Raw genomic sequence first — 27293 nt, 5'->3', positions numbered from 1 at the left:
ACGTGGCCTTACCCGATCCCCTGTCCCTGCACTCTGCAGTACCTCCGCGACACTGCGCAGCCAATGAAAAAAAATACTCCGCAGACAAAGATGGAATATGAACCCTTTAAGCCTCCATGATGTACAGATTTGTCATGGCTTCAAACTGTCACCCTGTCTATGTACATGGTGACAGTGCTGAGATCCTGGCTGTTACACACAGCCAGCAATGTCAGCTAACCGGCCCGGGACTAATCAGATCTCCTGGGCATGTCTTCTATATAACACCCCCTCCTCCAGTCCAAGCTCTGAGATCATCTCCTGGATATGTCTTCTATATAACGCTCCAGTCCACGTCTCTGAGATCTCCTGGTTATGTTGTTATGGACTATGGATACAAAATGGATACTTGCTTGTTGAGAACTATGTTTAGCTAAGATGGCGGCCAGGCATTCAGCCAACGCCTATAAACTAGAATCTTACTTTGTGTTTTATCATGTGCTTCTTTGTGGTTTCCGTTCAGTTCAAGCAAGCAGTTTCAAAGAAAGAAGAAGTAACGGTTTCACCCACCAGCAAGGGGGGAGGGGGAATTTCCTCTTGTCATCAATGTTACAGAAAAAGTTAAGAGTTTATAGCCAATAGAGAGGATACACGCCACCTTGCACCCACCCCACGTCTTCCTGTTCTAAAACCTATATACTGTCTGCTGTTAATCAAATAAAGCAGAGATCCTGTTATAACTCCGAGCTGTGTGTTGTCTCAGTTTGATCTCTCCGTGCACGTACATTAATTAATTTGGAGCAGTACATCAACCGAACTGGCAGCTTGGCCAGAACCAGAACAATTTTGACGCCCAATCGTGGGGCTCAAGGATTGGACCCTCTGTTCCCGTACCCCCAGAGATCAGACGAGGAGAGGCGCACTAACGGACACCGGGATCGCAACCCGTGATACGAGGTAGGAAAATTGAGTCATCTTGCCTATAAAGTGTCCCCTGGTGTAGCCTCTTGGAGTTCGTCTGAGGGAGGGGTGCGGAAACAGTCTGGGACGTCCTCGAGGGCATGAAAGTAAGAACCCCATATGTTTTTTTAAAGTCTTGATGTACTGTGTTGTGCCTATAAGTTGTGAAGACCCTGTTGACAAGTATCACTGACTGAGACACGGAGTTCTCCTGTGTTCCTGTATCGGAGTTCAGCCCGGTGTCTGACTCAAATCTCCATAAAGGGGACGATCACAGATGGGTGGAGAGCGGTTCGCGGTAGCCCAGAGTGTGCTGACCCGGACTCAAAGGTCTTCACGTCCAGTGATTACTCTATACAGAGGTCTTTAGGCGGCTCCAGTAGGTGCGAGAGACGATTAGACAGTACGCAAGGGTTCTTCCTTGATGTATTGTGGTTTATTGTTTTTAATGTGCGACCCTTTGTAACGGAAACACAGACTGATAGAAACCCAAAGGTCTTCTAAAGTGCCTGTGTCAATCGGTCACCCCGATGTTGTGACCGACAGACGACAGAAGGGAGGAGACCGGCCAGTGTCTACCCAGAGTGTGTGGGACATTAGGCTCAACGTGTTGTATCGGGTTTCTGTGTTGTCCAGAACAAGGTGAAGGATCCAGAAGATGGGAAATGAGGAAAGTGTCCCGAAGGGCTACTGTTCACCCGAACAGTACGTGGCGGACCGGAGAAGCAAACACCTTCAATTGCTTTTCAATGGCTTTTGTTTCAAGATAACATGATGATTTAAGAAATTTGAGTTAAGAGTTTAAGTGCTAACCCTGCTACATCTATATAACATACCAAAAGGTGGCACACTGCCCTGTTATGTGGCAGACGTTGTTGAATGAGAAAAGAGAGAAGTTAGAGGATGATAAATTGACAGACATGGTCCGTGTGTGGTTGGACTGTAGTAAAGAATTTGAACAGACGGGGGGAGAACAAAATTTTGATGAGAAAAGACAGAGATATTTCTGTAAACCTGGTGTTGCATTGATACATGACTTGCCACCACCTTATAATGGCGCCGGGAAGAAAGCAGGTGGGTGGACCTGCAAAACATGTGGTCAACAGAATCCCTCCTCCCGTGATACGTGCCTTGCCTGTGGGGCTACCCACCCACAAAACCACACCTTGGTAACTACTCCCCGGCACGTCCCATCACTTCCCGTGTTAGCTACAGCGCCATCTTGTCCCCAGCCAACGCCCATGAACGGACCTTTAATATCATTCGATCCGGACCCCCCCGTCACTCCTATGTCACCCCTAGTGTCCCGGTGATCTCTATGCTGTACCCGATGATAAACCCGGATGGCACTTTTATGACTCCCTATTAGATCATGACCCCCACACCCATAATGGTGGGAGGTCAAACAGAAGAGCCCGATCAAACGCAGTCTGACGAGGCGGTAGAATCTGTGTCGGGCACAAGGAATCACACCCTTGCCCAATTGGCACCATGGAACGGGGGTAGTTGCACTGATGCACAGAACCCAAACACCGCCAGTCTCAGATTACTGCATTGCAAATAAACATGCAAGATATAGAGAGGGGCAATTACAAAACCCTTAGGGAAGCCCTGGCACTAACACGTCCCCAGGGCCTGCCCAAATATGTGTCTTTTAGTCCACAACAGTTATTCACCATAGTGAATTTACTGCCTGACCCTGAGACCCACCCAGTGCCATTTTATAGGAAATTGTCTCAAGTGCACCAAACCTATAGATGTACATGGTCTGATTTGCAAAGTATAGTGGAGAATAAGACCGGTGAATACTGCTCACTGATCATTTATTTATTTATTTTATGCACTTATATAGCACTACTATATTTCGCAGCGCTTTACAGACAAATAGACAAAAGCTAAATTAGCAGATCATTCCACCACATTGCAGGACAGCCACGGGGGATCAGTTGACCCCCACCTTTTTTCTTTTCACAGAAATGTTAGTTTCTGCTGTGTTAGTTTAAGATCCTCTTTCTGATAAGAAACTGTCTTGCTTCTTGGTCTTTGTGCTTTTCACTCAAATTATGTGACACCCACAGCTGCCGGATGTCTGACAATAAAATTCTGCACTGATTCATATGAGCAAGGGGATTCGCTGCAAACCATTTTGCACCTCATCCCCGATACTCTCTGGGCCAGAGGACCCCAGGATATCGGATGCCTCAATGTCCCACCAGTCACTGTGACCCTGAAGGACCCCAAAGTCCTACCATACAAAGAGACTGGACCCAGTAGCCAGGGCTGCCCCTTTCTGTGTCAGAGCTGTACATGCAGCCAGTGCCCTGCTGGCCACCACTTCTGATGTGGTACTAGGCCACCCCCTCACTATCCTAGCACCACATGACATTTCTGCCATTCTCCAACAAACACAACCTAGGCATCTGACTAATCAACGTCACCTATGGTTGCAAGGTAGCCTGCTCCTACCTGATAATGTCACTATTCAAAGATGTCACATCCTCAATCCTGCTGCTCTTCTCCCTCTTTCAAGGGGGGAGTATACTGGAGAATCTGAAGATTTTATTGATCTACAGGAACACTCGAGCTGACACCCCTGAAGTCAGAGGAAAAGCCCTAGCTGATCAAGCAGCAAAGCAAGTAGCAGTGAAAGAGGAAGAAGAACAGATCTCACAAGTCTTGATGGCAACAGAGTCCACAACAGACCTAACACAGAAATCAAAAGAGGTCTCCTGGGACCTGCTAGTCCAGTTACAGAAGCAGGCCACGCCACAAGAAAAATTGGATTGGCTAAAAGAGTCAGTGTGGACCCAAGGAAAGAGTATCTCTGCCCAAAGCTCTCTATCCTCTTATAGCTTCAATAGCTCATGGGCCCACCCACCAATCTAAGACCATCATAAAATAACTAATAGACAAAATATGGGTGGCCCCAGGGATAACCCCTGTCCTGGTGAGGCATACTCAGTCTTGCCTCATCTGTGCGCAGTGCAACCCGGGAAGAACTGAGCCTACACCAACTAAATGTCTCCCCAAAGCCCAGTACCCGTTACAACGGTCAAATTGACCACATCCAGATGCCAATGTGCCAAGGGTTTCAATATGTGCTAGTAGTGGTAGACTTGTTCTCTGGGTGGCCAGAAGCCTACCCCGTCCGAAATAAGACAGCCACAACAACTGCTAAGAATTTAATGCAGGAAACTGTTTGTAGGTTCGGAGTACCTGAGGTCATTGAACGTGATCAGGGCCCAGCATTCACTGCTAGATTAACCCAAGAAGTCTGGAAGATGGTGGGGTCACACTTAGCCTATCACACACCCTACAAAACCCAAAGCAGCGACAAAGTCAAACGACTGAACGGGGTACTTAAGTCCAAGATGCTGAAAATGACTAGGGAGACAGGGCTCAGTTGGGTACAATGCCTGCCAATAGCACTATTTTCATTTAGACACACCCCTAGGCCTCCACACAAACTGACTCCATATGAAATTTTGTTTTGGACAGGGCCTAGGATGGGGCAGTACTTGCCACAGCAATTGCAAATACATTATGAATCTGTTGCAAAATATGTGATTGCCCTGAGTAAACAATTGTCTAACATACGTGCACAAGTTTTCTCTTCCATTCCAGATCCTGACTCCCTAGAGGGAAGCCACATTCTCAAACTTGGAGAGTGGGTGGTGGTCAAGAAACACATCAGAAACACCCTGGAACCACGATACAAGGGGCCTTACCAGATGTTGCTGACTACCCCGACCTCTGTGAAACTCGAAGGGAGGCCTACCTGGATCCATGCCTCACATTGTAAAAAAGAGTAATGGCTGTCCTGACGACCCTGGAACAATAAGCCATGAGGGTCCATCTACTTATCATGACTTTGACTGTAGGCATATCAGCAGTGTTCACGCCACTGGGTGATGAATGGGACAATTCACTGATACGGCACCATCAAATTCTAGTCCAGGGGTTGAATGAGACACTCAGAGATTGTTGGATCTGTACCCACAGTCCCGTGAGTTCAACCAGTATGCCTTATTTTGCAATACCCCTGGACCTTTCTGAACTGATTGACCTGTCTAATTCTACCATCTTTCTCACTAGCATACACCAAGTTAAATCCAGTACACACAAGGACAGGGAAGTGGCCTTACCTGTCGCAGGGTGGGTAGATGCCCCATGGCTCATGATAAACAGATCAGGACCCTGGGTAGATTATAGCTCTACCCCCTGGCAAGAGGGACACTGGGCTAATGTCACATGTTTTCCTAGCTGGACACACTGTTATTGTCTCCAAGTACAAACCAAAGGTATGACATTTAGTCCACACATACACTCAGGTTGCGATGACTCAGAAACAGACAGCCACGTGCAGTGTATTGGTGTAGATGCTGTGAACGGAAAGGACCTGCCCTGTAACAACCGTACTGTACAGGATCTCATGACAGGCATATTAGCTAAAGACACTGAAGGTCAGTTAAAAGGATATGAGTTGGCGAAAGGGATACAATTAGCCAAATTATTTACCCGATTATTCAATAGCACAGCAGTGGCAGTTCCAGAAGATATATACTTAGTTTGTGGACACAAAGCGTACAAATGGTTACCCGAGAATGTCACAGGACTTTGCACCATCGCCAGGCTTACTCCTGCCACCTTTATAGTACCACACTCTCAAATTGACATAAATGCAGTACCTAAACACACCTTGTACCGTAGGGCCAAAGATAACACACCCAGACCAAATGGTAAGCCACATGTAGTAGAGATGAGCATTTCCAACAAAATTGTTAGTTCCATCTTCATATATCCCATGATAATGCAGATGTGGGATCATCTGGTAGTAGCGACAGACTACCTGGATGACCAAATATGGGAGGTGATGAGACTTATGAATACCTCGAACATTGTGCAAAACCAGTTAATCATTGTCACCAACCAACACACATTAGTTCTAGATTATGTTACAGCTAAAGATGGAGGTATGTGCCAGGTTGTGGGACCCTCTTGTTGCCATTACATAGACCCGCAGGGTAATTTGCAAGTTAAGGTGGGTATAGAGAAAATGGCGGATCTAAGGGATAAATGGCTGGACTCACATAAAGCTGGTAAAGATACATGGTGGTCTGATACCTTCTCTTTCCTTAACCCTGACAACTGGTTTAAAGGTATTGGGGGTTGGCTCATGGGAATTGTCCAAGTAATATTGCAGGTAGCCCTAATAATATTGGTGATATATGTAGTGATTAAGCTCGTTCTTATTTGTGTGACCCGCTTTTCAAAAAGAATGAAGAAAACTGATAAACAACCCATCATGCTTCTCTACGATGAGGAAGAACAGAAGGAAGCATCGTTCAACACAGCTCCCCCTCCTCACAATGATGCCTGGCTGAGATAGGGTGAGATGAATCCCAGGGTATTACCACAAGTCCGAGCAACCGGGAGCCTACCTATAAGGGGTAGGTTGTCGCCACTGCGGGTGAAGAGCATACGAATGGTATGCCAGGGGATTCGCTAGGCGAAGGGAAAGTCTACAATCAAGTTTCCAAGGGGGGACTGTTATGGACTATAGATACAAAATGGATACTTGCTTGTTGAGAACTATGTTTAGCTAAGATGGCGGCCAGGCATTCAGCCAACGCCTATAAACTAGAATCTTACTTTGTGTTTTATCATGTGCTTCTTTGTGGTTTCCGTTCAGTTCAAGCAAGCAGTTTCAAAGAAAGAAGAAGTAACAGTTTCACCCACCAGCAAGGGGGGAGGGGGAATTTCCTCTTGTCATCAATGTTACAGAAAAAGTTAAGAGTTTATAGCCAATAGAGAGGATACACGCCACCTTGCACCCACCCCACATCCTCCTGTTCTAAAACCTATATACTGTCTGCTGTTAATCAAATAAAGCAGAGATCCTGTTATAACTCCGAGCTGTGTGTTGTCTCAGTTTGATCTCTCTGTGCACGTACATTAATTAATTTGGAGCAGTACATCAACCGAACTGGCAGCTTGGCCAGAACCAGAACAATGTCTTCTATATAACACCCCCTCCTCCAGTCCTTGTCTCAGATCATCTCCTGGATATGTCTTCTATATAACGCTCCAGTCCACGTCTCTGAGATCTCCTGGTTATGTCTTCTATATAACGCCCCCTCCTCCAGTCCACGTCTCTGAGATCTCCTGGATATGTCTTCTATATAACGCCCCCTCCTCCAAACCACGTCTCTGAGATCTCCTGGATATGTCTTCTATATAACGCCCCCTGCTCCAGTCCACGTCTCTGACATCTCCTGGATATGTCTTCTATATAACGCCCCCTGCTCCAGTCCACGTCTCTGACATCTGGATATGTCTTCTATATAACGCCCCCTGCTCCAGTCCACGTCTCTTAGATCTCCTGGATATGTCTTCTATATAACGCCCCCTGCTCCAGTCTACGTCTCTGAGATCTCCTGGATATGTCTTCTATATAACGCCCCCTGCTCCAGTCTACGTCTCTGAGATCTCCTGGATATGTCTTCTATATAACGCCCCCTCCTCCAGTCCACGTCTCTGAGATCTCCTGGATATGTCTTCTATATAACGCCCTCTTTTCCAGTCCACGTCTCTGAGATCTCCTGGATATGTCTTCTATATAACGCCCCCTCCTCCAGTCCACGTCTCTGAGATCTCCTGGATATGTCTTCTATATAACGCCCCCTCCTCCAGTCCACGTCTCTGAGATCTCCTGGTTATGACTTCTATATAACGCCCTCTCCTCCAGTGAACGTCTCTGAGATCTCCTGGATATATCTTCTATATAACGCCCCCTGTTCTGTTCCACGTCTCTGAGATCTCCTGGATATGTCTTCCATATAACGCCCCCTGCTCAAGTCCACGTCTATGAGATCTCCTGGATATGTCTTCTATATAACGCCCCCTGCTCCAGTCCACGTCTCTGAGATCTCCTGGATATGTCTTATATATAACGCCCCCTGCTCCAGTCCACGTCTCTGACATCTCCTGAATATGTCTTCTATATATGCTCCCTCCTCCACTCCACGTCTCTGAGATCTCCTGAATATGTCTTCTATATAACGCCCCCTCCTCCAGTCCACATCACTGAGATCTCCTGGATATGTCTTCTATATAACGCCCCCTCCTCCAGTCCACGTCTCTGAGATCTCCTGGATATGTCTTCTATATGACGTCCCCTGCTCCAGTCCACGTCTCTGAAATCTCCTGGATATGTCTTCTATATAACGCCCCCTGCTCCAGTCCACGTCTCTGAGATCTCCTGGATATGTCTTCTATATGACGTCCCCTGCTCCAGTCCACGTCTCTGAGATCTCCTGGATATGTCGTCTATATAACGCCCCCTGCTCCAGTCCATGTCTCTGAGATCTCCTGGATATGTCTTCTATATAACGCCCCCTGCTCCAGTCCACGTCTCTGAGATCTCCTGGATATGTCTTCTATATAACGCCCCCTGCTCCAGTCCACTTCTCTGAGATCTCCTGGATATGTCTTCTATATGACGTCCCCTGCTCCAGTCCACGTCTCTGAGATCTCCTGGATATGTCTTCTATATAACGCCCCCTGCTCCAGTCCACATCTCTGAGATCTCCTGGATATGTCTTCTATATGACGTCCCCTGCTCCAGTCCACGTCTCTGAGATCTCCTGGATATGTCTTCTATATAATGCCCCCTGCTCCAGTCCACGTCTCTGAGATCTCCTGGATATGTCTTCTATATAACGCCCCCTGCTCCAGTCCACGTCTCTGAGATCTCCTGGATATGTCTTCTATATGACGTCCCCTGCTCCAGTCCACGTCTCTGAGATCTCCTGGATATGTCTTCTATATAACGCCCCCTGCTCCAGTCCACATCTCTGAGATCTCCTGGATATGTCTTCTATATGACGTCCCCTGCTCCAGTCCACGTCTCTGAGATCTCCTGGATATGTCTTCTATATAACGCCCCCTGCTCCAGCCCACGTCTCTGAGATCTCCTGGATATGTCTTCTATATAACGTCCCCTGCTCCAGTCCACGTCTCTGAGATCTCCTGGATATGTCTTCTATATAACACCCCCTGCTCCAGTCCACGTCTCTGAGATCTCCTGGATATGTCTTCTATATAACACCCCCTGCTCCAGTCCACGTCTCTGAGATCTCCTGGATATGTCTTCTATATAACGCCCCCTGCTCCAGTCCAAGCTCTGAGATCTCCTGGATATGTCTTCTATATAACGCCCCCTGCTCCAGTCCACGTCTCTGACATCTCCTGGCTGGATATGTCTTCTATATAACGCCCCCTGCTCCAGTCCACGTCTCTGAGATCTCCTGGATATGTCTTCTATATAACGCCCCCTGCTCCAGTCCAAGCTCTGAGATCTCCTGGATATGTCTTCTATATGGCGTCCCCTGCTCCAGTCCACGTCTCTGAGATCTCCTGGATATGTCTTCTATATAACGCCCCCTGCTCCAGTCCACATCTCTGAGATCTCCTGGATATGTCTTCTATATGACGTCCCCTGCTCCAGTCCACGTCTCTGAGATCTCCTGGATATGTCGTCTATATAACGCCCCCTGCTCCAGTCCATGTCTCTGAGATCTCCTGGATATGTCTTCTATATAACGCCCCCTGCTCCAGTCCACGTCTCTGAGATCTCCTGGATATGTCTTCTATATAACGCCCCCTTGCTCCAGTCCACTTCTCTGAGATCTCCTGGATATGTCTTCTATATGACGTCCCCTGCTCCAGTCCACGTCTCTGAGATCTCCTGGATATGTCTTCTATATAACGCCCCCTGCTCCAGTCCACATCTCTGAGATCTCCTGGATATGTCTTCTATATGACGTCCCCTGCTCCAGTCCACGTCTCTGAGATCTCCTGGATATGTCTTCTATATAACGCCCCCTGCTCCAGTCCACGTCTCTGAGATCTCCTGGATATGTCTTCTATATAACGCCCCCTGCTCCAGTCCACGTCTCTGAGATCTCCTGGATATGTCTTCTATATGACGTCCCCTGCTCCAGTCCACGTCTCTGAGATCTCCTGGATATGTCTTCTATATAACGCCCCCTGCTCCAGTCCACATCTCTGAGATCTCCTGGATATGTCTTCTATATGACGTCCCCTGCTCCAGTCCACGTCTCTGAGATCTCCTGGATATGTCTTCTATATAACGCCCCCTGCTCCAGCCCACGTCTCTGAGATCTCCTGGATATGTCTTCTATATAACGTCCCCTGCTCCAGTCCACGTCTCTGAGATCTCCTGGATATGTCTTCTATATAACACCCCCTGCTCCAGTCCACGTCTCTGAGATCTCCTGGATATGTCTTCTATATAACACCCCCTGCTCCAGTCCACGTCTCTGAGATCTCCTGGATATGTCTTCTATATAACGCCCCCTGCTCCAGTCCAAGCTCTGAGATCTCCTGGATATGTCTTCTATATAACGCCCCCTGCTCCAGTCCATACCTCTGAGATCTCCTGGATATGTCTTCTACATAACGCCCCCTGCTCCAGTCCACGTCTCTGACATCTCCTGGCTGGATATGTCTTCTATATAACGCCCCCTGCTCCAGTCCACGTCTCTGAGATCTCCTGGATATGTCTTCTATATAACGCCCCCTGCTCCAGTCCAAGCTCTGAAATCTCCTGGATATGTCTTCTATATGACGTCCCCTGCTCCAGTCCACGTCTCTGAGATCTCCTGGATATGTCTTCTATATAACGCCCCCTGCTCCAGCCCACGTCTCTGAGATCTCCTGGATATGTCTTCTATATAACGTCCCCTGCTCCAGTCCACGTCTCTGAGATCTCCTGGATATGTCTTCTATATAACACCCCCTGCTCCAGTCCACGTCTCTGAGATCTCCTGGATATGTCTTCTATATAACGCCCCCTGCTCCAGTCCAAGCTCTGAGATCTCCTGGATATGTCTTCTATATAACGCCCCCTGCTCCAGTCCACGTCTCTGACATCTCCTGGCTGGATATGTCTTCTATATAACGCCCCCTGCTCCAGTCCACGTCTCTGAGATCTCCTGGATATGTCTTCTATATAACGCCCCCTGCTCCAGTCCAAGCTCTGAGATCTCCTGGATATGTCTTCTATATGGCGTCCCCTGCTCCAGTCCACGTCTCTGAGATCTCCTGGATATGTCTTCTATATAACGCCCCCTGCTCCAGTCCACATCTCTGAGATCTCCTGGATATGTCTTCTATATGACGTCCCCTGCTCCAGTCCACGTCTCTGAGATCTCCTGGATATGTCGTCTATATAACGCCCCCTGCTCCAGTCCATGTCTCTGAGATCTCCTGGATATGTCTTCTATATAACGCCCCCTTGCTCCAGTCCACTTCTCTGAGATCTCCTGGATATGTCTTCTATATGACGTCCCCTGCTCCAGTCCACGTCTCTGAGATCTCCTGGATATGTCTTCTATATAACGCCCCCTGCTCCAGTCCACATCTCTGAGATCTCCTGGATATGTCTTCTATATGACGTCCCCTGCTCCAGTCCACGTCTCTGAGATCTCCTGGATATGTCTTCTATATAACGCCCCCTGCTCCAGTCCACGTCTCTGAGATCTCCTGGATATGTCTTCTATATAACGCCCCCTGCTCCAGTCCACGTCTCTGAGATCTCCTGGATATGTCTTCTATATGACGTCCCCTGCTCCAGTCCACGTCTCTGAGATCTCCTGGATATGTCTTCTATATAACGCCCCCTGCTCCAGTCCACATCTCTGAGATCTCCTGGATATGTCTTCTATATGACGTCCCCTGCTCCAGTCCACGTCTCTGAGATCTCCTGGATATGTCTTCTATATAACGCCCCCTGCTCCAGCCCACGTCTCTGAGATCTCCTGGATATGTCTTCTATATAACGTCCCCTGCTCCAGTCCACGTCTCTGAGATCTCCTGGATATGTCTTCTATATAACACCCCCTGCTCCAGTCCACGTCTCTGAGATCTCCTGGATATGTCTTCTATATAACACCCCCTGCTCCAGTCCACGTCTCTGAGATCTCCTGGATATGTCTTCTATATAACGCCCCCTGCTCCAGTCCAAGCTCTGAGATCTCCTGGATATGTCTTCTATATAACGCCCCCTGCTCCAGTCCATACCTCTGAGATCTCCTGGATATGTCTTCTACATAACGCCCCCTGCTCCAGTCCACGTCTCTGACATCTCCTGGCTGGATATGTCTTCTATATAACGCCCCCTGCTCCAGTCCACGTCTCTGAGATCTCCTGGATATGTCTTCTATATAACGCCCCCTGCTCCAGTCCAAGCTCTGAGATCTCCTGGATATGTCTTCTATATGACGTCCCCTGCTCCAGTCCACGTCTCTGAGATCTCCTGGATATGTCTTCTATATAACGCCCCCTGCTCCAGTCCACATCTCTGAGATCTCCTGGATATGTCTTCTATATGACGTCCCCTGCTCCAGTCCACGTCTCTGAGATCTCCTGGATATGTCTTCTATATAACACCCCCTGCTCCAGTCCACGTCTCTGAGATCTCCTGGATATGTCTTCTATATAACGCCCCCTGCTCCAGTCCACGTCTCTGAGATCTCCTGGATATGTCTTCTATATGACGTCCCCTGCTCCAGTCCACGTCTCTGAGATCTCCTGGATATGTCTTCTATATAACGCCCCCTGCTCCAGTCCACATCTCTGAGATCTCCTGGATATGTCTTCTATATGACGTCCCCTGCTCCAGTCCACGTCTCTGAGATCTCCTGGATATGTCTTCTATATAACGCCCCCTGCTCCAGCCCACGTCTCTGAGATCTCCTGGATATGTCTTCTATATAACGTCCCCTGCTCCAGTCCACGTCTCTGAGATCTCCTGGATATGTCTTCTATATAACACCCCCTGCTCCAGTCCACGTCTCTGAGATCTCCTGGATATGTCTTCTATATAACACCCCCTGCTCCAGTCCACGTCTCTGAGATCTCCTGGATATGTCTTCTATATAACGCCCCCTGCTCCAGTCCAAGCTCTGAGATCTCCTGGATATGTCTTCTATATAACGCCCCCTGCTCCAGTCCATACCTCTGAGATCTCCTGGATATGTCTTCTACATAACGCCCCCTGCTCCAGTCCACGTCTCTGACATCTCCTGGCTGGATATGTCTTCTATATAACGCCCCCTGCTCCAGTCCACGTCTCTGAGATCTCCTGGATATGTCTTCTATATAACGCCCCCTGCTCCAGTCCAAGCTCTGAGATCTCCTGGATATGTCTTCTATATGACGTCCCCTGCTCCAGTCCACGTCTCTGAGATCTCCTGGATATGTCTTCTATATAACGCCCCCTGCTCCAGTCCACATCTCTGAGATCTCCTGGATATGTCTTCTATATGACGTCCCCTGCTCCAGTCCACGTCTCTGAGATCTCCTGGATATGTCTTCTATATAACACCCCCTGCTCCAGTCCACGTCTCTGAGATCTCCTGGATATGTCTTCTATATAACGCCCCCTGCTCCAGTCCAAGCTCTGAGATCTCCTGCATATGTCTTCTATATAACGCCCCCTGCTCCAGTCCATACCTCTGAGATCTCCTGGATATGTCTTCTATATAACGCCCCCTGCTCCAGTCCACATCTCTGAGATCTCCTGGATATGTCTTATATAGAATCCTGGGTGTTAACCTCATTCATGTTCTCGGGAACCTGTTGATTTCCAGCAGACAGAGCTACAGATATTTCTGTCTGTGGAGTCTTAACTAGAGATGAGCGAATTTCAGGTTATGAAATTCGTTCACGCTTTGATTACTGGTAATAGGTGAATTGCGTTATGGATTCCGTTACCATGGGCCATAACACAATTCTATGACGGAATTTATAACGGAATGCCTTTAGAGTCATTCCGTCATAATAGAAGTCTATGGCCTGAAAAATTGATCCATCCAGTTTCCGTTATGTAGGAGAGGACTCAGGATCAGGAAAGAACTCCATAACGCAATTCAGCTTTTACCAGTAAACGAAGCGTGAACGAATTTTATAACCTGAAATTCACTCATCTCTAGTCTTAACATGTGTGGATGTGATGAGTGTTCCACTTACCTGTCCTCCTCTGACAACCTTTCACTATGGAGCGTCAGACTCCAGGCTGTGCTGCCAGAAGAAATAAACATCCTGTGATGATGTCATGACCATGTGACCAAATGTGGGCGGAGTCGGGCTCCAGTCTGTGCTTCAGGAGAAAGTAAAGGACCTGTGATGATGTCATGACCATGTGATCAGGTGTGGGAGGAGTCATGGAGATCACATGACCAGGTTTATCTGCTCTGTGTGTGCAGGGCTCTGCTGTGCTGCTTGTAATTCCAGGGTGTATGTAGCAGAGCTGTAGAGCTGTATATATTTGCAACAAAGCTGTTTATGTGTAATATGCCTCTAAAGACTTCTATCAGTGTGTGCAGCAGAGCTGTGTATGTGTAATGTTCAGTTACTACAGCGGAGTCTTTGTCATGTCCATGTAGCAGAGCCGGCGATGTAATCTGCTGGTATCGGGGCTCTGTGTGTGCTCAGGAGATGTTTAGGGGTAACTCTGTCCCTTTTCTCCATATCAGTTATTAGAAATGATGTCAGCGATATCTTATGTCGGGGCAGATGTAGGATTTCCACTGTGGGGGGAAGGATTAAAATTATTATCTTATGTTATTTTTTTAGTTTTAGCAAAGGATTTTCTTTGTAGTTGATTTGAGCTTGTCTGCTGCTCCATTCCAGTGGGGGAACATGGGCCCCGTTCTTATGACTGGCAGGGGCCCCCAGAGATCCGATCCCTATAATTATCAGATCGGAGATAAGTTCTCTTCCTGGACAGCCCCGCCCTCTTTAATAGCCCCGCCTTGCGTCATTGGCCGATTTTAAAAGATGAGATTTTAGTCGGCGGAGATTAGAAAAAAAAAAACTCGAGATTCGTTTCGGGTCCGGTTCTCTAAATTTTTGATACAGTTTGGTTCGGACACAAATCGATTCAGGCCAAACAAATGTTGCTCCAATTACCCTAAAAGTTGGTATTTGACCCCCTCTAGCCTCCTAGGAGTCATCATTTTTAGGAAAACTTTTTTCCCTCCCCAAGCTCCGAAGCTCCGGACCCAATGACGGCAATAGTAACTGATAGCGGTGGGGAAATGCGTTATCATACAGCGTGTGTAATATCACACCGCGCCGGTATATGTGTTCTGCTTTTTCATTTTCCAAAGCTTCCAATAATTGTCCCTTATCGGAGGCAGAAGATGATTAAACACACGGTGTTATGGGATAAAAAAATATTAATAAGTGGCTTGGGTGACCAAGTGTCCAAAAATGATGCCCTGACAGGGTCGGAATGCCCGCCTGTACGAAACACAGAAGAAGAAGGGGCTTGTTGTGAACGAGCCTGAAAAATGTCTCCCTTCTAATTGGGAGCAGCAGCAGCAGTGCGGTGTGGATGTGGGAAGGGGACGGTACTGATAAAGTGGCAGCAGCAGGAGCGGTACAGCATGGGACCTACAGGGCTGACTATGGGTAGTAGTGGTGGTGGTAGTAATGGTGGGGGTAGTAGTAGTGACAGTGGCGGCAGATTCTTTGTGTTAATGGTGGGTGGTAGTAGTAGCAGTGGTGGGGGTAGTAGTGACAGTGGTGGCAGATGCTTTGGGTTAATGGTGGTAGAAGTGGTAGAGGTGGCAGATGTTTTGTGTTAATGGTGGTAGTAGTAGTAGTGGTAGAGGTGGCAGATGCTTTGTGTTAATGGTGATGGTAGTAGTGATGGGGGTAGTAGTGGTAGAGGTGGCAGATGCTTTGTGTTAATGGTGATGGTAGTAGTGATGGGGGTAGTAGTGGTAGAGGTGGCAGATGCTTTGTGTTAATGGTGGTAGTAGTAGTAGTGGTGGGGGTAGTAGTAGTGGTGGGGGTAGTAGTGGTAGAGGTGGCAGATGCTTTGTGTTAATGGTGACAGTAGGAGAGTAGCAGTGAGGAGCAGCAGCTGAGGCAGATGAAGCAGCAGCCATAATGGAGGCAGCAGCAGCCTTACGGAAGATGATGGTCAGCAGGTCACAGCAGTTGCATAACTGAGGCGGCAGCAGGAGCAGCCCTACAGAATGTGATGGTGGAAAAGTGGCATTAGTGACATGACAGAAAGTGAAGATAGACGCAGTGGCATTATGCGGGTGGCAGCAGCAGTCATTCAGACGGTGAGACCCCCATAACAGTGGAGCACCACCAGCAAGGCCAGATCTATTCATCAGAATCAGCCAAAAGAATGTGAAAATCCTCCTGAATCCAGGCTTAGCTCATTTTGACAAAAGTGATGTTTTGTACACCGGCAGAGGACAACGATTTGGGGGTGTCATCATGTGCAACGTACTGGTCAGCGTCCCTTGGCCCTTAAGAGGTTTTTACGATTATATGTCCCTCTGTTAGAGTAAGTTGCCGTGACGCCAGTTGCCTTTCAGCAACAGAAGCACAAAGCTTCCTTTGATGTGAAGTGTTGGTTCCCAGGTGTAGGAAGGCCAGAGTTGTGTAGAAGTGGCCACAATATCCCTGAAGATGTTGTGCTGCACGAGTCAAGGTGCTTCTTACCTGGATACAGTTGGATCCCAGACGCCGTCGTCCGATGCAGTGCAAAAGGGGTAGTTAAACTTGGGTGGTGTCACGAGGGTGTCAAGAGCCACGCCTGACTCCGTTGTACCCGGGGTCAGGAGGTCGCAGCGGTTGGCTGCGCGCTCTATGTAAGATAGGGCTGTTTCCTTATGGTAGCTTTCTGGGTTTGCTTTGCAAACCCTTTTGGCTCACTCAGGGATCCGTAGCTCCTTCTCCTCAGCTGTTCCTTGTCCAGCACTCCCAAACCTCCTTATATTCCCCTCTCACACTTCTCTGGTTGCCAGATATAGAGCTTCCTTCCTGGACATCTATTCTGACCTTCTGGAGCTGTGTTGCTGCGTTCTCTGGTTGTTGATCCAGAACGCTACCCTCCGGATCCCTGTTGGACCTTTGTGGACTGCTGTGGTCGCCCACCTGGGTGTATATGTTTGTCTGTATTATTCTGACCTCTCCCTGGTGTTTCCCTCTTAGTTCAGTGGTGCGGACTAGCGATCCCACCGGCCCGTTCACTATCTAGGGCTCATTTCAGGGAAAGCCAGGGTTTAGGCACGTGATCGCCGCACGGGTGAGGAACCCGTCTAGGGACGTCAGGGCAGTCAGGTGCCAGCTGCAAGGTGAGTCAGGGGTCACCACCTTACCATCTCCCTTGGGCAGGGCTTTCCCTTTTCCCTCCCTGTGCGTGACGCCGGTCATTACAGGTGGTGTAGAAATAACGTTGAGTCCAGACTTGGTAAAACATTGAATAATTGCTTTACTTTCAATAAACGGTAATCCATACAGTCTCCAGACCTTATCTTGGTTTCCAGCAGGCTTTAGTATACTTTGGCAGGCAAATACTCTCTCTGCAACAAACTTCTCTCTGCTGTATCTGGTAGTGAGTAGCTCTCTCAGCACAGCTATATCTGTAGTCTGTCTCTTACTGTAGGTAATCCTAGGAAACTTCTGTGCTGACATTGAGTACCTCAAGCTGTAGCTTTAGATTGGATTTCAGGCAATGCAAGCCCAGGAGGGGACATGCAACCAAATGCCCAACCTTAAGTGATAAGTTTGGCTAACTTAGTCAGAACCTGTCCAGACAGGACCAGGCCTGCTTCCTTCCCCATGAGGGGGTTCCTCTAGACTCCAACCTCTCCCCAGCAGGGGTAGGCTTGAACTGACTTACGCTAGCTAACTCCTCCTCTCTGCTAGAGAGGAATAGAGACTGGAAAAGGATTCCAGACTCTGCTACATAGCACTGGCAAGTGTTGCTGCCACCTTGTGGAAAACCAGGTAATTGCATGAACATACCAGTTACATAGGAAACAAATATGCACATTAATAAGAGATGACACAAAATACTTCAGATGACATGAATTAGCACATAGGAAGTAACAGCAAGATGCAAAAAGAGTGGTAATGGCACTCTGGGTCATTACACATGTCCCTCGCAGTGCTGAAAGACAACACTTTATTCTGGACAAGAAAGAAGATAGCGAGCGTGCTGTGCCAGTTCGGGCCACTGTTCCAGTCTGCCTGCCCAGAAGAAATCTATGGGTCAGGGAACTGGGCATACAACAGAGGCTGGCCATAGTTTAGGTAGGTGTGAACCTGGGCATTGTGGCGGGCGCTGTCAGCTTGCTGACTGGCCTCAGCCTGATGTAGCATATGGAAAAACTGCTCTATATGGTTCAGAAGACTGAAATAGCTATTGCGGCTTCTGCTTCTTATGGTGACTCTGCAGGTGGGGAGGCGGCCCCCCTTTCAGACATGCTGGTGCCAGGCGTCTGATCGCCATAAGTTGTGTACACAGTGTTTCCCAATAATAACGTAATTTGTCATAACTTTCTGCAAGAGGAAAACCTTTTGCCTTGGTAGCTAGGCTCTAAAAGCATGGCTCTCCAGTATTCAGACTGCTTAATGTCAACGAAGACATGATCTGGCCAGAGTGCCCAAGGAGCCAGTTTTTCCAATTCTGCCCCCCCCCCTCCCATGTGACGATTGGGTGGTGGAGGTGGTGTCATCTTCAGCATCATCATCCTCTTTCTTCTCCAACTCCGAATCCTCTTCCATCTCCTCCCTCATGGGAGTTTCTCATTGTGGGTCCCCAATAGCTGAAGGGCCACCTTTTGCATGAGCATCAGCATCTCTTCAAAAATACATATGAGGGGGGTGAAGGACATCTACAGCATGATCGGCATCAGCTGCCAGTGCCCAACCTGGAAAATACACATGTTCCTTGCCCTCCGCAAATCGTTCACGACTTTCCGCTGCTTGTATAGACGCTTGAACATGTGCAATGTTGAATTCCAGTGAGTTGGAACATTGCGGATTAAGCGATGCAGCAAGTCCAGGAGAGCGTTCTTTACCATGTGAGAATGGATGAAAAGAGGGACACACTCCAGGACCTTGCCAGCATCTTGTACGAGCCAGTGCATTTATTTATAAGGCCGTGCAGAGAGCATGTGTTATTTCCCCCAGGTTCAGGGCAGCAAGGATGCTGTGCCCATTATCGCGGACCACCTTGCCCAGTTGGAGTCGGCGGGATGACAGCCAGCGTGATTTTTGCTGCTTGATGTACTTGAGCAACTGCTCGCCAGTGTAGCTTCTGTCTCCCAAGCCGATCAGCTCCAACATGACGTGGCAACTCCTGACCAGATACATGTGATTGGAAGGATAAGTAGTGTGTGTAACGCAGTGCCCTGCTGCTGTTGGAGACGGGACCATGTCCATAAAGGAGGAGGTGGCAGATAACTGCCTGCTGTGGGAGCCCCATGATATAGTGGCCATGTTTTTGGGGTGCTTCCTCTCCACTGCCACAAAACGCATAGACCCAGTGGGCTGTGAAAGAAATGTACTGTCCCTGCCCATAACAGCTGCTCCAGGTGTCCACTTTGGAGTGCAGCTTGGGGCACAGAAACAATTCCAAGGAGTGGCCCGCATTCTCTGCCATGTGAGTACTGCAGTGACTGCAACGTGGCCATGTTAGGATTCACCTTGTATCTAAGCTAATTGCTGGTGGAGAAAAGTTTTTAATGGATAAACATTCCATTATAGATATCTCACAATGAATCCGAGGACAAGAAGGAGGAGTGTTAGCAGGATGACAAGAAGGTAATGGTGATGAAGATGACAAAGATTCCATATTGCTTGGGGATGCAGGTTGGCTGCCACAAAGAGAACCAGAAGGAGAGCAGACTTGTTCTGCTTGGGAATGCTGGCCAGTTGCATTTCCCCAAAGGATCTGGTGATGCCGCCGCATCTGCTGAAATGAATGAATAACTTGTATATTCTCCTTCATCTGCTGCTTCGAGGGCATCATCCCAGATCTTGAGGAGCGCCGTTTCTGTCCCATGGCCAGGACGGAAACCAGATTGAAGTGGGTCCAAAGGATTGTGGGTGTCCAGATGGAGTTGTAGCTGTTGCACTACTGCTTTCTCGATAATCTTAGAGATGGTGTTGAGACTTGTGACCGGCCTGCTGTAGTTTGGGTCTTTGGGATTGTAGTTGGGTTTCTTTAGAAGGGGTTTGATTATGCCTTGTTTGAGGGAGATCGGGACTATTCCTTCTTTGAATGACTGATTTATGAGGTGTGTTATGGTAGGAGCCAGAATGTCGGTGCATTCTTTCAGAAGTTTTGTGGGAATAATGTCGTTTGGGGATGTGCTGTCTCGAAGGCTTCTGATGATAGTTTTAGTGTTATCGATGGTGATTGGGACCAGGGTAAATCTCGGTGATTGTAAAATATTTGTGTGGTTTTTGTCTTCTTGCCTTACCTGGGTGGGGTTGCTTGTTATGTTCTGCTGAATTGTTTCTCGAATGTTTACGATTTTGTCAATGAAAAAGTCTGATAACTCATTACAGAATTCTTGTGTTTCATTTGCTAGAGGCTCTAGACAGGTAGGATTCATAGTCTGAGCGACTAGTTTGAAGAGTTCGCGGGGGCGGTTTGTGGCTTTTGAAATGGTTTTTGGAGAAGTATTCTTTTTTTGCGATGAAGATGGCTTTGTGATTTTTTTTTGGTAAGTGATTTGTAATTTGTGTGGTGTTCCGTTGTTGGGTTCCTTCTCCAGGCTCCTTCAGCTCTTCTACGTTCTTGTTTCAGTGAAGTAAGGGAGTCGTTGAACCAAACTGAATTGTTTTTACGGGTGGGTGCTCTACGTATTGGTGCGACTGTGTCTGTTGTCTGTAATAGTGCTGTATTGAGGGTGTTAAGTGTGTCTTCAGTAGTGCAGTTTTGTGTTAGCACAGCTAATTTGTTGGATAGTGTGGTTTTGAACAGTTGCGAGTATAGTTTCTTCTGTGATCTTGTCCAGTGTGTAGTTTTTAAGTGTGTTGGGTTTTTGCAAATGGTGTCAGTGGTTATTTTGAATTTGATGGCGTGGTGGTCCGTCCATGGCAGTGGCATGTTATCTAGTGTATTGATGTCGATGTTTTGTTTGAAAATGAGGTCAAGAATGTGGCCCAAAATGTGTGTGGGAGCCCTTATAAATTGTTGCAGGCCTAGTGTTTCCAGTTGACTGATGCAAGCGGTGGCAATGGGGTCCTGGGAGGAGTTGGCCCAGAGGTTAAAGTCCCGAGTAGCAGAAGGTCTTTCGTTTTCAAGCTAAGTGTAGAAATGAATTCCGTGAAAGGTGTGAGGAAGTGTGTCTTTAGTCCCGGTGGTCTGTAACATAGTAGTATGTGGATTGTGTCCTGGGGTGTTTGGAGTTGAAGTGTGAGTGTTTCCATAAATGGCAGTGTGCTCTGTAGAGTTGGTTTGGTGAGGATGAGATAAGATTTGTAAATCACCGCTAGGCCGCCTCCTCTTTGATCGACTCTGTGCTCAGTTAGGATGGAGTAGTTCTTCGGCACTAGTTCTTCTAAGATGGTGTTACAATCCGGTGTTAGCCAGCTTTCTGTGATAAAGAGACAGTCCATGTTGTGTTGAGTGATGAAATCGTGAATTTCGTGTCTGTGCTTCACTGCTGATCTGGTGTTGATTAGGGTGAATGATAGGTGATGTGCTGGAAGTGGTGTGGTCCTGTTTTGGGTCGGTGGTTGCAGGTTAGTTCTTAGAAGTTGTTCTTTCCGTGGTATTGTTCGGGAAGTGGTGTGGCGGTGTTCCTTAGGCTGAGTAGGGTGCTAGATGAATATTTGATAGTGCACATAATGGGTATGCACTCTGGAGCGAGTGCTACCAGCCGGAAAACACCCGCGGAGCCGCCGACACACAGACCGCACACCAATAGGCGCCACCCCGCAGACCACCACAAGCACCCGGCAAGAAGCGCACAACGCCAAACAAAGAAAACCATCCACCACACCAAAAACATATAGCAATATATGAGCAGTACGGTTATAAAACCAATTAAAATTAATAAAAATCAAGTAGCAGTGTGGCTATAATAATCGCGGTTCTTAGAATTAAGCTGCGGAGCTCTTGCAGCCTACAGTGTAATATTTAGACTGCGGCCCTTTGCAATTTACTTTGCAATTCTCTAGGTTGGTATACTTCCAGCTGAGAAAATGGAGGTTCTATGGGGCTTGGTGGGTGTCCAATGTGTTAGTGCACAAGCAGATATGTGTTAAATATTTGTAGTAGTGAGAAATCCAATGTGTCCAATGTGTTAGTGCACAAGCATATATGTGTTAAAGTAGTGGTTAAATATTTGTAGTAGTGGTTAGTAGTGGGAAAACAGATCCACTTACATGTCCTGTTTCTTAGCCGTCTTGCATATGGTATAGAGTGTCAGGGAGATTCAGGTGTCAGGGAGATTCAGGTGTCGGGGAGATTCGGGTGTCCCCGGTCTGAGTGTCAGGGAGATTCGGGTGTCTCCGGTCCGAGTATCAGGGAGATTCGGGTGTCCTTGGTCCGGGTGTCGGGTTGTCAGGCGCTCACCTGCCGCCCTCAGCTCTCGGTCTCTGTACCCATCTGGAGAGTCCTGTTATACACCCAAAATAGACTTCTGGTACCTATAATTGTGTTCGAAGGGTCATGGATGCTTTCAGTGATGGTGTCATGTTTTAGAGAGGGTTATATGGACCCCCTAGAACATCTCTCAGGCATACAAGGCAAGGAATCAGACAACTAGGCAAGAACCAAAACAAATACTTTATTAACAGAGTTCCAGACAAGATAGGAAACTGGACCAGCAGGTAAGGGTAAAGTGGCAGGTAATACCACTGGACCAAGTGCACTGGTTTGACTTGGTGCCAAACCCAGAGGGCGGAGGTTCAGTGAGCCCCGTTCTTCACAGAGCCCCAGATGGTGGAGATGAACTTAGCTGAGGGCTTACTGGTCGCACCTCCAGGATGGTCCCGGTGCACTTGGCCACTTACCTGCACCAGAGGTCCAGAAACATGAGACTGGAACCCATGTACACAAACAGGAACCCAAACATAATCACATGACACTGTTTGGATGGGACATAACAGGAACCATAAAACAAGACCGATGCCTGGACCCCATGCAGAATGGATGCATGGTGGTCACAGGCAGAGCGGCACAGACAGACAGAAAAGCAGATTGTCACGGAAGATCTGTTAAAATTGATCCGGAATCGAGGGAAGGGGATAAGGGTCACGGACAGTAATGAAATTCAGTTGCAGGAAATCTAAACACGGTCTAAGGGACCCGTCTTTTTTCTTTACAAAAAAGAAGCCTGCTGCCATAGGTGATTTAGATGGTCTTATATGACCTTTTGTCAAACTCTCGGCAATATACTCTCGCATAGCTACTCTTTCGAGTTGGGAAAGATTATATAACCGAGATTTTGGCAATTTAGCTCCGGGAATAAGATTGATCGGACAATCATACTCTCAGTGGGGGGGCAACTCCTGATCTCCACCCTCCAAGAATACGTCCAAAAAATCATATAGAAACGGAGGTAACAATTTAGTGGATACCACGGAAATAGATGCGCCTGCACAATATGAGTTAGACATTTTTGCGAGAGAGGATCGGAATCAATAGCAAACACTGATATCTCTTTGTTTAATGTGCTAGTTATAAAACCATGACTCTGAACAAATTGATAATCAATAAGATTAACCCCTGAGCCACTGTCAACAAATACTTGTCTAGCGCCACCATGGCAGGCAGGAGAAAACGGGTACTACAGGTAGAATACAAATATACCTGTTTTGACTCCCCATTCACACTACAAAGAGTAAGGGAACTCGTTTTTCCTTTGAAAGAACCCCCCCTTTTTTTATTACCACTTTGAGGCTTAATAAAAGGACACACATTAACAAAATGTCCTTCTTTACCACAGAAATAACTGTCTTTTCTGCCCTCTAGAGTTCCTATAACCAGGGTAAGAAGAGACCTGACCTAACTGCATAGGCTCATCTCAAGTCCCTGGTTCCAGTGCCACTGTACCCCGAGGGACAGGAGGGACAGATTCCCCATACGACAGTGCATCCTGCCTGAGGGAATCCTTGCTCCTCTCCCTCAGACGTCTATCAATCCTTACAGCTAGGGACATGGCCATCTCCAATGAATCAGGGTTTTTATAAAACGCAAGGGCGTCTTTTAGTCTCTCAGACAGCCCCTGATAGAACTGACTACGGAGTGCAGGATCATTCCACTCCGAGTCAGTCTCCCATCTTCTGAAATCAGCACAATATGACTCCGCAGAACATTCTCCCTGACACAAGCTACGCAGCTTAGATTCAGCTAAAGAGACCCGGTCTGGGTCATCATAAATCAGCCGATCGGAGGGACTGCAAACCAATCGGCAGAGAAAAAGCTCAGGACTGAGCATCACCTTTTAGCAGAGAAATTATAATCGTCTCCAGATGAAATCGGACGCAGACGAAAATATAATTTACAGGACTCCCTGAACCGAACAAAGTTATCATTTCCCCATGAAAACCGATCTGGGAGAGCGACCTTTGGTTCAAGGCTGACCTGGTTCCCACCAGCGACGCCAGACGCCAGATATCTCTGACACAGTGCAACTGAATTACGGAGGTCTGCTACCTCCCAAGATAATTCCCACATTCGATCAACCAGAGTATCAACAGCTTCCATTTTGCACGGAGCAAGGGAAAAGAAAATGACGGTATGGGCGGTTTATAATGTCACGGAAGGTGAGGGAAAGAAAGCAAACCAAACACAACTAACAGGTAACAAAACACCAGACTAGGCCCCACAGCTAAGGAACAGGGAATGGTCACCACCTGACAAACCCTAAGCCTTTCTCTCACTGCTAACAACATGAACAAATCCCAATGGTAGAAGTGTTCATGCACTGGAACCTAATCCCTGCTACAACTGAAACAGACCCTCAGCTAGGGAACAGGCGATAAGACAACCGGTTCCTTGCAAAGAGATGAAGGAACCAGTGTCTTCCTAAGGCTTAGCCAGGAAATACAACAAAAGGGAAGAAAAGAGGACTTATCTCAAGACAGACTGGGAGGAGAAGATCCACCAAGCACCAGCAGAGGACTCCAGAAAAAACTATAAACCGCAAAGGCTATAGTGAGAGGCTGAGATAAGGGATAATGAGCAGAACCTGCGAGGAGGTGGGACCCTGTCCAACAACACAACAAAGCAATCTATCAGATAGGCTCACGTGCTGCAAGTCTGACAGACCTTCTCAGATCACTCACAGGGCAGGGTATGACACAGATGCCTGGACACCATGCGGAACAGATGCATGGCGGTCACAGGCAGAGCTGCATACATAGACTAGATGTCCTCCCTCCAGAGAACACAGAAGCCATATCCACAAAGGCATAGAATCAGACTAGCAGATGCCTGTTCCCCATGCCGAGTTAGTCCATGGGCAATGAGACAGAACTGCATGTTTCATCTGAAGTTGATACACTCATCCCTATAATGTTGCGCCTTTCTGAAGCCAGCAGGGACAACTGTGGCCTACTACTACTACTACTACCACCACTACTTCTGGTCAGATAGTTGGTGCTGTTACTACCCATATTCTGGTACTGGGTCTTTTATTTGGAACCCTTACACAGACGGACATTTTTGGGCCTCTCAAATAAGGTTTTGTACTACTCCTGTCTATTGGTGTAGTAATCACGTAAATATGCTGCTTTTTGAATATAATCAATACGGCTAGCCGGGAGCATTAGCAGCTTCAATCGCACAAAGGAAAATGCTCAAAGGGGCAGAGGCCCACACTCGTCTTATACACAATCATCCTAAAGTTTACATACTTGTCCTATCCTCATTGGATAGATTAAACTCTCTCTACAACCCCATTGGACATCTCCGTATATGGATAATGCGTGCTTGCTTCATATTCTTCTTGGCCAACATCTGTTATTAATTACCAATGCTTTCTTCATCTAATCTATAGCCCCTCACCCAAGTGAGTCTACCTCCCACCTCAGGAATGTGTACACACACAAAATTTGGGAATGTATTGTCTGGTATAATCAGGCGGCATTATACTATATATTTTTCATTTTCTCCTTCATTCCCCCTGTTGTTGGTTTTCCCAACACACACACACAGATACTGACATTTATACTACACACACAATGTCTCTGGCTTTATGAAATTCAATATATGATGTTCTCATCCAATGAACAAAGTTCACACTCCGGATCCTTGACTTTCTCTGTAGCAACAGGTGCGTAGGTGAGCATCATGGTGGCTTTCAAGAACAGTCTTTTGCAACACGAAAACAATAATAGGCCTACAAGACACAATAACAATACTGGAGCACATGCAAGCATGACAGTCTTTAGTAATGGAAAGAACCAAGATAGAAGATTCAAAGACCACCCTGAGAACCAGTCACATGTGACTCCAGCTTCATCAATCATTTGCTTATTTAAGGAATGGAGGTGCTCGAGTACCATTTTGCTCATCATCATTCGCTGGGATGAAAGTACAGCAAGAGTCTCCAATAACTGCACAAACTCCTCCTTGAGAAGCGAGAATCATGTCAAGAGCATATCGGTTCTGTACCACTGTCAATCTCAGACCTCTGAGCTCTTCCTTGATGGGATTCAAGGCCTCATCTGTAATATTTATAAACTTTAATAGCTCTCACTTGTTTTTCTGGCTCTATTTTGCATTTGTCTCTGCTTGCACATCAGGAGCCAACCAACTTGCAAAAAACATTTCAGCTTTTGAAAAGATTTTAAAATCATCTGGAACCTCCTCTGCAGTGAAATATGGATTTCTCTTGATTCCTCTCTCTGTGTTGCCGCAGGTCCAGCAATCGACGACGACAAGGCTGCTTCTGGTGGTGATGGTGACCACAACTTTTCCTCTTCATGCTCATCTACGGCCTGATCCAGCACTCTTCGCAGGGCACGCTCCAGAAAAAACGCATATGGGATGAGGTCGATGATGTTGCCTTGGGTTTGACTGACCAGGTTTGTCACCTCCGCAAAATACGCATGAGCCTACAGCCATTGTGCATGAGCATTCAGTAACGCGGCCAAAAAATACTCAGCTCCGCAGAGGCTGTCCTCTTTTTTTTTTTTTTTATTAAAAAAAATCTGTTCTTAACAGTTTAATCTCTGTTTTGTCCCCTATCAGGGGCCGGTGTATGGAATAGATTTTAGGAACCGGGAGATGGAAAAAGATGCTTGGTCGGTCCTCTTACTTCCAATTTGGGGCACTGCGCGTGCGCCGTGCAATGTACTGTGCTACCAGATATGAGTTATGTTAAGTATTACTATTCCTATCAGTTTAATCCCTGTTACGTCCCCTATCAGGGGCCGGTCTATGGAATAGATTTTAGACAACCGCAAAGAGTTGTCAATAGTTAACATACTCATGACATAAATTTTATTCCTCTATGCGTCAATCTTGGTGTAGTGATGACTGTGCT

At 47.3% G+C, this 27293-nt stretch overlaps 1 protein-coding gene and 1 long non-coding RNA gene across 2 annotated transcripts in view; one reads left to right on the top strand and one right to left on the bottom strand.

The window, feature by feature from the left end:
* LOC121003524 (zinc finger protein 585A-like) overlaps nucleotides 1–27293 on the bottom strand; it is a 295023-nt gene that overhangs the window by 243471 nt on the left and 24259 nt on the right. The gene's annotated exons all lie outside the window — the stretch shown is intronic.
* On the top strand, nucleotides 2834–26256 carry LOC121003562. The gene is made up of 4 exons (XR_005779503.1): nucleotides 2834–3255; nucleotides 14041–14043; nucleotides 21349–21361; nucleotides 26246–26256. It is a non-coding gene; the product is annotated as an uncharacterized LOC121003562 (long non-coding RNA).

This window comes from Bufo bufo, chromosome 6 (genome assembly GCF_905171765.1).
Source record: "Bufo bufo chromosome 6, aBufBuf1.1, whole genome shotgun sequence".
Lineage (NCBI taxonomy): Eukaryota > Metazoa > Chordata > Amphibia > Anura > Bufonidae > Bufo > Bufo bufo.
Note: the sequence above shows the minus strand (reverse complement) of the source record. Positions and strands in the feature narration are given on the sequence as shown.